This window comes from Natrix helvetica (genome assembly GCF_964273705.1).
Source record: "Natrix helvetica genome assembly, chromosome: 4".
Lineage (NCBI taxonomy): Eukaryota > Metazoa > Chordata > Lepidosauria > Squamata > Natricidae > Natrix > Natrix helvetica.
Genome location: NC_138550.1, coordinates 115185469 through 115199094, shown reverse-complemented (window position 1 = coordinate 115199094; position 13626 = coordinate 115185469). Strand labels below are relative to the sequence as shown.

Below are 13626 nucleotides of genomic sequence, written 5' to 3'. Positions count from 1 at the left end.
GTTGGTATCACCAATGTGTTTGCTGCTGCAATTCCTACAATGTTTGAGCAGCACAGCCAAAATTTTACTTGGCTTGGAATATTAACCTAAATGACAGGAATACAGGAATTTTGTAATCAGTGATATGTCCACCTTTGAGTGTTTTTAACCCCCCCCCCCTTAAATTAGGATGCTAGATGGAAGAGCTTTGGGTTGGAAATTATGTTTCCCTTCATTTTTTGGTAGTGTGTTTATATAGAGTTGGTCTTTTATCTTGTGATGAGACCCAAAATTCTGGTCTAAGATACATGTAATAGATTTATGCAATTGAGTGCCCTAGAAATGAGATGATCAGGGGAAATAAGGTTAGTTCTCGGTGAAGGTCATCCCTAATTCTAGAAATGTGCATTTGAACGGCTTCTTTTGGAGCTACAAAACCTTTTTTTTTCTTGCCGGATGGACAGAGTCCTAAGGAGGAGTGCCTTATTTGGCGATGTGCTATATGAGCAATTGGATAACTTTCTCCATACGGTCCTTTTTAAAAGTACAACGAAGTAGGCTGGAAGAGGCGAGGAGGACCCGACCGCCTCCCCAAAGTGCCTACAGATTTTCGCGCGCTAAGCAAGAAGGTCGAAAATGAAGCGATGCATCTCCCTGCTTTCGGTGAAGGCGCTTAGAACCGCCTCTAACGTGGAAGTTTGGAAGCTGGTTCCTTCAACAGATTTTGTTCCCCAATGTATTTCCTCAAGAAATTCTCAACTTCCAGCCGAAGGAGGGTGGGTGGGATTGACTTTGAGCCCGCGTCTTCGCTTCTGCATTGGCCGATGACGAGGCGAACTTAATGAACTACGGCCAAGCCACGGTCTTCCCTTTTGGCGGGGGATTTTTTCCCCGGGGGGGGGGGCGGAGTGGGAAAACAAAACTCCCCGAATAAAACAGATCTGCAGCCTCGACAAGCCTGCAGAGGAGTTTGCCCCAGAGTGGCAGAGCACCGGGTTAGATTCCCTTTGCCCAATGGGGTTGCGCCGGAATGTGACCAAAGAAGAGGCCCTGCAACCGTTGAAAAGCCCCCGCGGGGTGGATAACTTTTCTTCCTTCGCCGCTGGGCCAGATGGCGGGCAGAGGCCGGTCCGGCACCTTTGCACATCCGACCCTGCAGGTGTCAGTAGAGGCTGCGAATAGGCGCGCGAGGGGCTGGGCAGGAAGCTCGTCCTCCCTCCCCCCCCCGCCTCCCTCCCGCGGCCCCGCTCCTTTCTTCCCGCGGCTCCGGGTCTGCTGCCTGCTGTCACGAAGAGCCAGACTAGCTGCAGCCGGGCAGCAGCCGGGGAGGGACGGGAGGGGGCGGTGGAGCCGGGAGCAGCAGACGCAGCCTCCGCGCGCAGGAGACAGACTGAAGGGAGGAGGAGGTGGCGGCTGCGAGGGTCTTTCGCTGCTCTACGAAAAGGCAGCCCTCCGCCCTGGGGCGGCTGAGATGGAGGGGCTTTCGGAGGGAAGGTGAGTGCGGACAGCCTGGCGGGCTTTTCCTTCTCCAGCCTTTGCCTGGCGGCGGGATGCGGGATGTCGCTCCCCGCCAAGGCAGACAGGAGTTGCTACTCCAAGACGACGACCTAGACAGCTAGCAACTAAGTGTCGGGCAAAGTGACGGGAGGCCCAAGTTTAAGGTCTGGGGCTGTTAAAGGGACCAGGCGCTGCCGGGCTTGCTCTGGGGAAGGTATCTCGCCTTCTCCTTTGTGCCTTTGGGTTGCTGCTGACCTCCCGGGCTGGGCAGGCGAAGTGCGCGCGGGAGACGAGGGGATGCGCGGATGCTGGCAGGCAGGCGGGCAGGTCTCCCGCAGCGAAAGATGCGGTCGGAAAACACCGGTTAGATCAAGAGCCCGGAGGTTTAGACTCTTTTGACAGCGGCCGTACTTTTCCAAACTGCCCATGCCCGGGAAACTTGGCCACATTTGGACTCCTCGCCTATCTTTCAGGAGGCGAAACGAGAACAGGAAATCTAGAACGGAGTAACCCCGCGGGGCTTACCCGCTCGTGTCCCTGTTACCCCTCAGCCAGGCTTCTTTCTGGAGGCATGTCGCTACAAGAAGTTAGCCTCGTGCTATTGCTCTTTTATTTAGTTAAAATGGGATTTTGGGGGGTTCGACTTGACGGGGGCTTTGGGTTTCTCCGTGCGTGTCGTCTGCGTGCTCCCGAGTAAACTGTTTTTGTTGTCTCATCCTTATATGGTAAATAAAGCCAGAAAGACGAAAGGCATGCGGTTGAATTGGTAGTTTACATGGGCTGCTCTGGAGAGCTTGAGGATCTTTTTAGCCTTGTGAGAGAATGGGAGCTGCATCTCATGTAATTTATAAGTAACTCTTTATAGCGTGGGACCGTTTAATAAGAATGAAATGCATTACAGAAAAGGGAGGATTGGCATTATTTTTCAGATCAGTTTTTGAAGTATATGTGAATATTCTTGTCATCTTTTGGAAAGTTTTCAGTCCTTGACAGTAAAGACACACATCCCCTTGACTATGTATTCCAAAATAATATGCAGAAACTAAAGGGGTCTGTGTGCTATGAACTAAATTATGGAAAATGGAATCATATATGTAACTTTCATAGGAGAGGTGACAAGTGTCCATTTAAGACTGAACTAATGGGAAATCAATACTGGTAGAAATTGTTTTTTTCTCTTTGCACATATATTTCAGTTTAGATATGCTTACACTGTTCTTTAAGTTCGGTTTTGTTATAAATGATGATAAATTTATATTATACTATTTATACTATAAATGTATACATGTTTATTTTATCTTACACATGTATAATTTTGCTTCCTTGATCATCAGAATACTTTAATGGCAAGGGTGTTTTTAAAAAGTTGAAATGAACATAGAAGCAATCAGATAAGTCTGTATGTTGCTTTCCTATTTTGCCCTCCCTCTCCCAAAGAAAAGCCTAGAAACTGTCTTATGGTACACAGTTTAAGTTAGGGTGACAGGTATGTTTCTTTTAAAGTTTGACCATATAATTTTGTCCAAAGATTTTATGTATGTATGTATGTATGTATGTATGTATGTACAGCAAAAATTGCTCCACGCATGCCCAGAAGCAAAAAACAAGATCAGTGCTTTGTGGCATCCTAGATGAACTGGTTCAGGGGCATGGCAGGTCTGAGTCACTGCTGGTTTCAGTCACCCAGGCCACCAAGCTACTATCAGTTCAGCCGAATCCAGTAAGAACCCACCTTTGGTATCCATGTTTGCTTAGATGTAAATCCCTTCATGCTCAATACAACTGTAAGTAGTTGTATGTAGTAGCTGACGACAACTTGTAGTTGAAAGTCCCTGTAATGAGGATACTTACTTTTAGCAAATGATTCTTAATAGTTTCTTGTTTCTAATTGTTCTTGATTAGCATTTTGCATGTCCTTGCATTTCAAAGTTATTCTTGAAACACAGATTTATATTTGTCTAATCTGGTATAAGTCTCATTGAATGGAAATTTTATGTTTAGCTTTCTCCACAACTCTTTGCAGGTGGTACAGTTATTCTGGAGCTACTAGGAAGCATTTAAATACTGTGGCTTCCTTGTTACTAGAAATAAATGAGATATGTTATTGGTAAAGACATTATGAAGGATGGCATAATTAAAACTGGTGAATGTCCTAACTTCATTGCCAGCTGAAATAGTGAGAAGATGTTCAGCATGTCTGTGTCCATAAAGTACAGATATTAAGTTACTGACTGTGAATGAGCCGCAAATTTGCATAGTGGCAAAATCTTAACTGCAAAACATCCTATATCCACATATATGTATATGTGTTGTTCTTTAACATACTGTTTAATTCTATCATAAACCTAACATAATTATTTCTACATATGCACATGTGATAAATGTTCCTGTTTTATTAAATATTAACAATGTAATGGGATAGGAGAGGAAAAATACAAACCGGCAACTTTGAATGCCAACCGACTTATTTTTATCATAAAGATAATGTGCATCTACAAGTCTTTTTCTCCGCTTAAAAATGTGAGCAAAATCTGGCGTAAAACTCCGTTTTGTGTTCTTTTTCCACTCCCTCAATGGTATCAATAGCTATGTGGCTGTATTTATGAATGGAAACATTTAGTAATACCAAAATTGGTGCCATGCTGCTCGCTTGATCTGCTGAAGAAGCAGTATGGGCAAAGGTGTGAGCACCTGTGCCCTGTCCTTGTGGACAATGTGTCTTTTTCCTCCCTGTCTTTTGTAAACCTTTCTTTAATTAAACATTGGTGTCAGTGTAACTTATCATATTGGCAGACAAGCACAGAAAATTGATGTTCTAACCAATTTCATTGTATTTAAGTACAATGACAATAAAGATTATACTTATTCTTATAATAGAGGCATAACACAGTTTAAGGAAAAAAGAAAAAAAATCCCTTAAAAAATCCTAACCTGTTCCACTTTCTCAGAATCATCCACCTTTTTAGTGTAACTCTGATTCCTTAAGGTCATCAAAACATTATCATATTTAAATTAATGTTCTGGTTCATATACTATTCTAAGTCATTGTTTGCTTGGACATTTAAAAAACCCCATTGGGTGTACTCACCCAATAGGCCAAAAACCATAGTTTACAAACTTTCTGCCAAAATAAAATGAAACACATTATAGCTTGTTTAAACCCAAATAGTTTCTAAGATATATTCCCTATTTAGGATCTCAAATTCTTATAGTTCTGAAGTCAAAATAATAATGGTACATCTTGATAATTCGTTACTAGGAAGAATGAATGAATACTTTAGTGTGTTCTTTGACCAGTAGGCAGCTAAAATATATTCAGCATAAAGCACATATTAACGGATATAAGGTAATAGTAAAATAGTTAGAATTCAAAATATTTAAGCTTTCTAAAAAATGCCCTAAAATTTCACATAATGGTAACTATTTCAGCCCTGAAGTTTCTTGCATATGTTGAATTCTCCTAAATAAAATGCTGTAATTGAATACAGTATGTAGCTTTTGAACCTCTATCTGCCAATAGATATTGAATAGAAAGTGTATCTGGATAGCCTGAAACATTTTAAAAATAAAGGCTAATTTATTTTTAGAAGAGTCGGAACAAAATTTACTATATAGAACATTGTTTTAGTGTCTTCTGGTTTATCTGGACAAAGTTTCTAGATCAGTGGCCCCCCAACCTTTTGGGCACCAGGGACTGGCTCCACGGAGAAAGGTTTTCTGTGGACTGGAAGGGTTGTTAAATGTCTATGCAGATTCTTAGTCATCCAGGCTATGATTATCCCCAAAGGTGCTTTTTCAAGAGGCAACTGGACTTTCTGGTTTTTCCTTGAAGATGTTTTGCTTCTCATCCAAAAAGCTTCTTCTTGGATGAGAAGCGAAACATCTTCAAGGAAAAACTTTTCAAGGTGCCTCTTGAAAAAGCACGTTTGGGTTGGAGGGGTAGTTGTTTTGCATGTTGCCTGCATCCTGCAGATGGGGCTTCACTTGTTTGCGTGGACCAGTTTCTGACATAACATGACCCAGTGCCGGTCCATGGCCTGGGTTTGGGGACCCCTGCTCTAGAGTAGAGGTCTCCAACTTTGGCAACTTTGGAACTTGTGGACTTCAACTCCCACACTTCCTCAGCCAGTGTGGCCGGTTGAGGAATTCTGGGAGTTGAAGTCCACAACTCCTAAAGTTGTCAAGGTACAGGACTGGAATATTATAGTATCTATGGTAAATACCTATGAAAATTTGGCATAGGCAAGAGAAAATAATTGAGAATATCTCTGGATTCCCAGTGTACAGGCCTTAACATTTCCATTTAGATTGTTCTGTGAATCTGTGTTGCTTCTTCTGGCTATCTAGTCCTACCACTAATAATTGCTTAGACACAAAGCTGCAGGAATATAGTAACCTTAGACATATAATTGTCCATGTTGCTAAAGGGAACAGCCCATTTGGAGCCAAGTTGAGCCTTAGCAAAGCAAATGAAATAACTAGCAGATTTTGTCTTCATTTCTAAACATCTTGGTTTCTAATCTCAGTGCCACATTAGGGACACATCTGGGGGAGGAAGGAAAAATAATGTTTAAAACATTGATTTTAGTTTTTCAAGAGACCTGAAGTTAAAATAACTTCAAAATAACATTCTGGAGGCTTGAAAAACTCCTAGATATTAAAGATATGTTATTTTCTCTACAGCATGATCATCTAACCATCATTTGTGAATGTCAGTGCTACTAGAAAAGATCATAACTTTTGTTTTTTGATAAATAGTAGCTAATTGTTCTTCTTTAGAGTGTTGGGTAAGAACCTTGACTGTTCTGAGCCCAATCTGGGTTCATCACTAGAAAGAGATCCCTGCTGTTTGAACATGTTTCCCATTACAGCTTTTCTTCTCATGCTTTCTTTTACAGGTTTTCTGCTTTAATGTATGTTTCTCAATCTCTCATAAAGCTTTCATGATTTTAATTGTTCAGTTGTTGACCTTCTATACATACACAATGCTTACTTTCAACAGTGAGACCATTGCGTTCTTTTATTGCCATCCACCATAATTTATTTCCTTCAGAGATTCTTGGATATTTGAGAATATAGATCTTCTAAGTACTGTAGACATTTATCAATGCTTTGTGACATCCTAGTAGCACAGCTACCTTAGTCACTTGAGAGTTTTAATTATGCATTTATTATAATGGTTTTAAATAGAGTTTCACATTCCAGGTTGATTTGCAATTTCCTCAGCCAAATCAGTTTTTTTTTTTTGACAAAATTTTTTATTGGTTTTTCAACATTTATAGGGAAAAGGGTAAATGGACAGGTATACAAATTATGGCAGTTGCAAAGTGTGACAGGCGCCCCTCTCTCCATACTCATATATATAATGCATTTATATATAATGCATTGGTATATAATTGATTACAATCAGCATATTAGTTCTGTTACTAAATTCAATCAGATTAGACATTACAATATAAAATCCAGATATAATTCCATTATCACTTTCGGTCAGTTTATAATAATAATATGATTTTCTTGTTTATTTTTGTGATCTGAGTCTTCTTGCTATTGCCCCATCTCCCTCCACTGGCAGAGCTCTGGCCCCTCCCGTGTCCTGCGTGTCCGCTGTAGTGTCTCGTGTTTTTTCTAGGAGTGTTCTGTTTTTTTCCATAAAGGCCTGCGCCTCTATGGGTGAATTGATTCTAATTCTTGTCTCCTCCCAGAATATCAGCATACCTTCAGGCATCAACCATCTAAACCACACCCCTTTCTGGTATAATTTATTCGCTAATTGCGAATAATTCTTCCTTTTTTCTCTAATCTTCTTAGGGATCTGCTTCAGAATGGTTATCTCCATATCATGGTATGTCAATGCTTGCCCCCTTTGTACACCCAGAATTTCATCTCTTGTGCTTTTTCTAAGAAATTTAATGTGAACCTCCCTGGGTACATTGTGAGTTCTAGCATAAGCTGAGTTCACTCTATAAACCAGGTCTATATCCCACCCCATCTGTTGTTTTTCTTTATGTGTGTAGTCAGCCAGGATGTTTATCATGATGTCCCTTATGTTTTCCCCATCTTCTTCTATAACATTTTGAAATCTAAGGTAATAGGACATTCTCTCAAATTCTATTTTCATCTGTTGGATGAAAACAAATGTCCAAGATGTTTTGGAAATACTTGAGATAAGCCTATGTTTAGCACAATTAAGCATTCACATTTGTACGCCTTAAGTTGCATGTCTCATGTAGCAATACATAAACAAATTTAGAAACAACCTGAATTTCTTAGAAATACTATTATTTGGAATAAATTCAGGAGAAAATTATGTTTCAGAGGAAAGATATAGTTGTACTTACTGAATAATTTCTTCCTTAATAATTGCCACCGAATGAATATTTCCTATACGTGAAGCTGCCTTTTGCAATGTCTTCTTCCACATGTCTTGGATAACAGTTCTAATCCCTTCTATTACTATGTAGCGATCATACTGGCTTCTAGTCATTTGAGTTATAAACTAACACATCTGGAATATCAGTCTGGAAGAGAAGACCTAGAAACTCAATCACTATTGGCAATAACAAAAACATATATTTGAAAACCAATTTTTGCCAGTCATACTCATTTAGCTCAGCTTTTTGTAAAGATTTGGTACCAATATATATGGTACTATATTGCTTCCTAGTTACTGGTTCTGATATGCCATTTGGAAATGAACTATGGAAATGACTGTATACAATTTTCAAATGAAGATTGTTATTATGCTAGCTGTAAGAGGACATTGCTAAGAGATGTTTGATATGTATGAGTATATTAAACAGAGAGAAAGAGATCTTATTTGCAGTAGAAAAATCAAAAGGATTACCTACCTGTATCTTAAGGTATTTTCATCTTGATTTTTGATATTCCTTAATTCGTATATGAATAATTTTAAAAAACCAAATGTTTTTTAATTATAATTGTTATTAAGTGGAATTCAAATTGTACTTAAATAAATTGCATAGTTGGTAAACTGCATGGGTATGTAGAAGAAACTGGTTTTGATGGTTCAAGTTTATTACTGTGACAAATCTTTTGTTCATTTGCACAAATAACGTGTCATGACAAACTCTACCACATGAAAACTCTACCTTTTCAAAAAATGGTCATACTTATATCTCAGTTCCATTTCTTGTGAACCTATGTTATATAATAGTGTACAGTAGTTTTACTTGGAGATGTGACGTATATATGCAACTTCGGTTATACTGAACTGCTGTCCAGAGAGGATTTGAAATTATGAAGAAGTGAAGTAAAATTTCTCTGTAGAGTCAATTCTTTAGATTAAATGTGGTTGACTTTTCTAGCAGGAAAAGAACTTCAAAGAGTACGTGAAATATAATTTGGTGATGTTCTTAGAATGCACTAATACTTAGTAAGCATACAGAATGTTTGCCATAAATCTGCATAAATACAAAATAATCCTAAAAAGACAGAATTTGTAAGCTTTGTAATATTAATAGTCAAAATTGCTTTTTCATTCCTGTACTTTCCATTTGAGATGGGTAGACATCTTTTCAGTTTGATTGACTGATTATTGACTGTTATGTCCTCAGTATTGGTGTGTTTTTCTTCATCTACCTTGTTTAATTAATTCTCTGTGAGGGAACAGAATTTGTGTTTATTTTGTAAGGCTGCAGTCATGCTGCATAATTTGACTTGTAGTTTTAAACAATTTAACATAATTTGGCTTACTTTTGAGAAGTCACGTACAGAATTGCTAGATGAGAAAGTTAGAGGTAGGTTGATTTTTAATATCCTGCCTAACTTTTTAACCTATGAATGAGTGTAAATTTATGTTGCATCTGTGCCAAATTTGCATAATTTACATTATGATTACAAGATGTACAAAGCCTTATTTATGAAACAGTTTTAGAAAAAATGCTCACTTATTTCACAAATTGCTTGGGAATTATGTCCATTCTGTTTCTGTTTTTGGCTTTTAAGTAGATCTTGATAGTATAATTCAGGGGTGTCCAAACTTGGGAACTTTAAGACTTGTGGACTTCAACTCCCAGAATTCCGCAGCCAGCATGGCTGGCTGGGGAATTCTGGGAGTTGAAGTCCACAAGTCTTAAAGTTCCCAAGTTTGGACACCCCTGGTATAACTGGTTTCAATAGTTGCTTTGTACAACACTGCTGTCTGTTTTTGACCTCTCACTCTTGGCGGTGTTCTGCTCTAATTCTTGTCTGTATTTGAGGCTTTGATATTTCTAGCCTTTTAAAGGTTTCATTGTCTCTCCATTTTTCTGAAACAGTGGTTGTACCAACAATACGGGCTAAAGAGAGCTTAGTGAGACAAAATAAGAATAAAAATAAATGGCAGGAACTTGTCATATATTTGTTTCTTTTTCTACATACTTCTTTTTCTACATTTGATATAATCTATGGGCTATATATGAACGTTCTCCAACATTTAGTTACAGGCTTAATGTATCAAGGCAGATTCAGATGTGCAACTTTTCAGTCTTTCACATTATCAAAGAAGGGACATGGTGTTGTTTGCTTGTACTCTGACTGATTCATGCCCTTATTTGAAGGCTTCCTTATTGGTGTATTAATTGGGGAAACAGCAGAAAGACAAGCTTCCTTACTGGCAAATAGTTACATACGTGTGACACTACTCTCTAACTTATAAAATGGAAAAGGGGGCTGTAACAAAGAATCCAAGGAATAATATAGGTATACAGGTAGTCCTCAACTTACAACCTGAATTGGAACCAGAGTTCCCGTTGCTAAGTGATTGGAACCAGAGTTCCCGTTGCTAAGTGAGGCAGTTGTTAAGATAGTTGCACCTAATTTTACAACTTTTTTTGCTACCGTTGTTAAGTGAATCATGGTGTTGTTAGGTGAATTATGTGGTTGTTAAGTGAATTCAGATTCCTCCATTGATTTGCTTGTTGGGAGCCGACTGGGAAAGTTGAAGATGGTGATCACATGACCCAGGAATGGTATATGCCAGTTGCCAAATGGTCAAATTTTCTTCGCATGACCCTGGGGAATGCTACAACGATAATAAGTGCAAGAGGTTTGCTTAAATTTCTTTGGTTCACTAAAGCAGCAATGTGTGCAAGAAATGATAGATTTGCCAGACTATTATGTGACAGTGCAAGCCTGTGCTTGCCAAAATCCAGACAGTCTGTCAACATTACATGTTGGAGATAAATAAATTACTGTGTTTTAAGACAGAAATTCCATTGCATTTGATGTAGTTCTGTTATACATACTTATAGATTTCTGCTAATACTGTGTATTCCAATGAGATCAGGTAACAAGTTTAGCACCTATTTATTTGTTTGCAATCTGAACTTTTACAATGTCTCTTGCTTATTTATGGACAGCATAAACAGGTAGAACTGATTTTCTAAGATTACAATTTAACATGATAACCCACCATATATCTCTCTTCTTTAAGATAACTATTACAATTTGGAAAATATTTTGGAAAGAATCAGGATTGTAGTTATGGATTCTCAATTTTTGCATTTTGGTAGTCAGAGTTCCCTTCCTGTCTGTATATCTCTCTATATTGCAATTTTAAGGTGCAAAACTCTTGTCCACTTTCTCCTTTTTCTGTGCAGTGTTGATTATCTTTGTCATTTTGTGAAATACTAGCAGTCTTCATCTGTTCTTTGTTGTGCTAAGTGTCAGTCTTCTTACTGTGTGAGAAGTAACTTTCACATCTGCTTGGGACTTGCTAGTGGCAGACTTAACATTAATTATTGTAAATTATTTTTTGTTTTGAGTATTTTATCTGCCTGTCAACTTGAGTTCCACAGCTGTATGCACAATTTTAGTCACCTCTAGTTAGATGGTAAATTTTAATGAATCCCTAAATGAACAAAAGCTGACACAGTCTCTGTATGGTAGACAATTAAACATACTATAACATTGCAGAATCCATTTGAGTTGGTCACCGGGACCAAAGGTTTATTCTTCCAAGCTTTCGGGCTTGAGCCCATCATCAGGGAATGTCTCTCTCTTCAGAATATGTGCACTGGGCTGTTCTACACATTGTATTTATATAGTTCCTGGGTGTATATAGCTTTTGGTTGTTAATTAGGATGTTGAGGGCTGGCTATTAAGACATAAATTGTTGTTTCCTTGTTCCTACACTCCTAAGTGCTTGATATGCTGGTGGTAAATCAGCACTCCTATTGACTGACAAAGGGGGTCCAATGATTTCTCTGGGTGTCCCTGCTCAGTCAACAATTGTAGTTGTGAAATTGAACATGTGTCATTGTTCATTACAATGTGAAGCTACCAATGAGTTTGGGTCTCTTCGTTTAACTGCTCTCTCATGTTCTTGCAATCTGGTGGTTAGCTTCCTCCCCATCTGTCTCACATAGTGGCAGGGCATTCTGTGCTGGAAATCTGATAAATTTACATTCAAAGTTTCTCTCAATCCTTCCAGTGCATACTTAGGAGCTGAAGGCACGGCAGCGCAATGAAACAACAATTCATGACTTAATATCCAGCCATCAACACCCTAATTAACAACATTCAAGGGGGTCAGACTTTGTCCTCTTGTGCCTGTACAAGGACTCCAGACTTATTCCCCGCTCGACTCCTCTCTCCCTGGCTCTACCAGTCTCTCTCCAGCACTAGTGTTTTCTGGTTGCCCAAATTCCTGTTTCATCTGTAGTTTCTCTTTGTTCTTCATTAAGTTACCATCATTACTCTTTGTTTAAATTTTACCCTTATTTTTGTAGCAGAAATCCCACCTTGCTGAACTCAAAAAGATATTAGAACGTATACTCTATTTTTGGTTTCTCACCATGAAACTATTTGTGCTTTATGTTACCCATGGGGGAAGCTCTGAAACTGAGAGACAGGAAAGCTGTTATAGAACATCTTTTGACACCTTCCTTTTACCAATGAGCCTGGACTGAAGTGTTGCAGAATGTGCATTAATTGAGCAACAACAAATCCATTCTGGATTCTTAATGTGAGATGTTGAGAAGGTACTTAAGAATTTCTGATACTCCAAGATCTGTATGAAGGCAGCACTTTTTATTTAACATTCCCAATTGGAATATTCGTTTGATTTAAGTCATATCTTTTCCTAGTAATGATCCTTGAACATGCAGGCAGGATTTGAAATAATGAAATTTGTAGTGGTGAATGCAAAACACATTTTGTTTTAAACAAAAAACAAATCATGTTCTGGGAGTTACGTTGAATAATTTGGCAGAAACAAAATCTGGAACATTTTGATTATTTTGGGTTTTGGCTGAAATAAAAAATGCTGTACAGAGAAATGCTGATAAATGTCACTCTCTTCCCCCTCTCAGCAACTCTCACTGACTAGCATGCCTCTTTGATTTTTCTGAAGTAATTCTAGAATATGACAGATTTTTTGTTCATGTTCTTGCAAGATAGCTTTTTCCAGGATCTGAGCAGTGAAAAGATAATTTGCCTTTCAGCCAAACAGTTTTTTGTTTCAGTTTAGTTAATTGCTGTTTCTGTTATTAAGTAGTGTGGTTGTGTGCATATTATATTTTAGGTTTTTTATCCTCTATTATCGGTAATCAAGATTTTTTTGAAAGTTTAAAAGAAAGATCAAGGGCACACATTTTGGCTACCCGGTTGTTTCTACTAAACTAAATTGAATATACACTTTGAAAGGCTGCTTTGTATGGTGGTAGTCCTTGTCCCTCTACTCAGAGCAAGAAAGAATCAACCTCATAAATTTTGTAATTGTCTCAGCACATTAACACAAACTCCATTGCTAAAAGGCTGAATAGAAAATATTAGTTAGCAATGACATCAAAAGTTCTGAATGTCTAAATGTAGGGTATTTAAGTTGAAAATGCACACTTAAATGTAATTATTGGCAGCATGGGTCCTCTGAAACAATTAATTCACCCTGTAAAATGTTAAATTACCAGCCTACTTGCTGACAAAGCATACTTCTGGTTCTGTTTTAAAAAACAAAAACGTAATGTGCTACAGGCTACACTTGTTTGCAGAACATTGGGTTTAGAGTCAAAATCTTAGGCTTCAGGATAAATAAATAATACTTTAATTGCCCAGGTCTGTTTTCAGAAAGTATGTCAGAATATAAAATCAACAGATTAATTAGACTTCAATTAAAACAGCATTAGTGTATAAAGTGTAAAATTGCTG

The 13626-nt window shown here is 38.4% G+C and overlaps 1 protein-coding gene across 1 annotated transcript in view; it reads left to right on the top strand.

Annotated features, from left to right (window-relative positions):
• Positions 1-1274: 1274 nt before the first annotated feature.
• LDLRAD4 (low density lipoprotein receptor class A domain containing 4) overlaps positions 1275-13626 on the top strand; it is a 301736-nt gene continuing 289384 nt past the window's right edge. The window contains exon 1 of the mRNA XM_081952764.1: positions 1275-1473. The gene's annotated coding sequence lies outside the window, so the exon portion shown is untranslated. The remainder of the gene's footprint in view (positions 1474-13626) is intronic.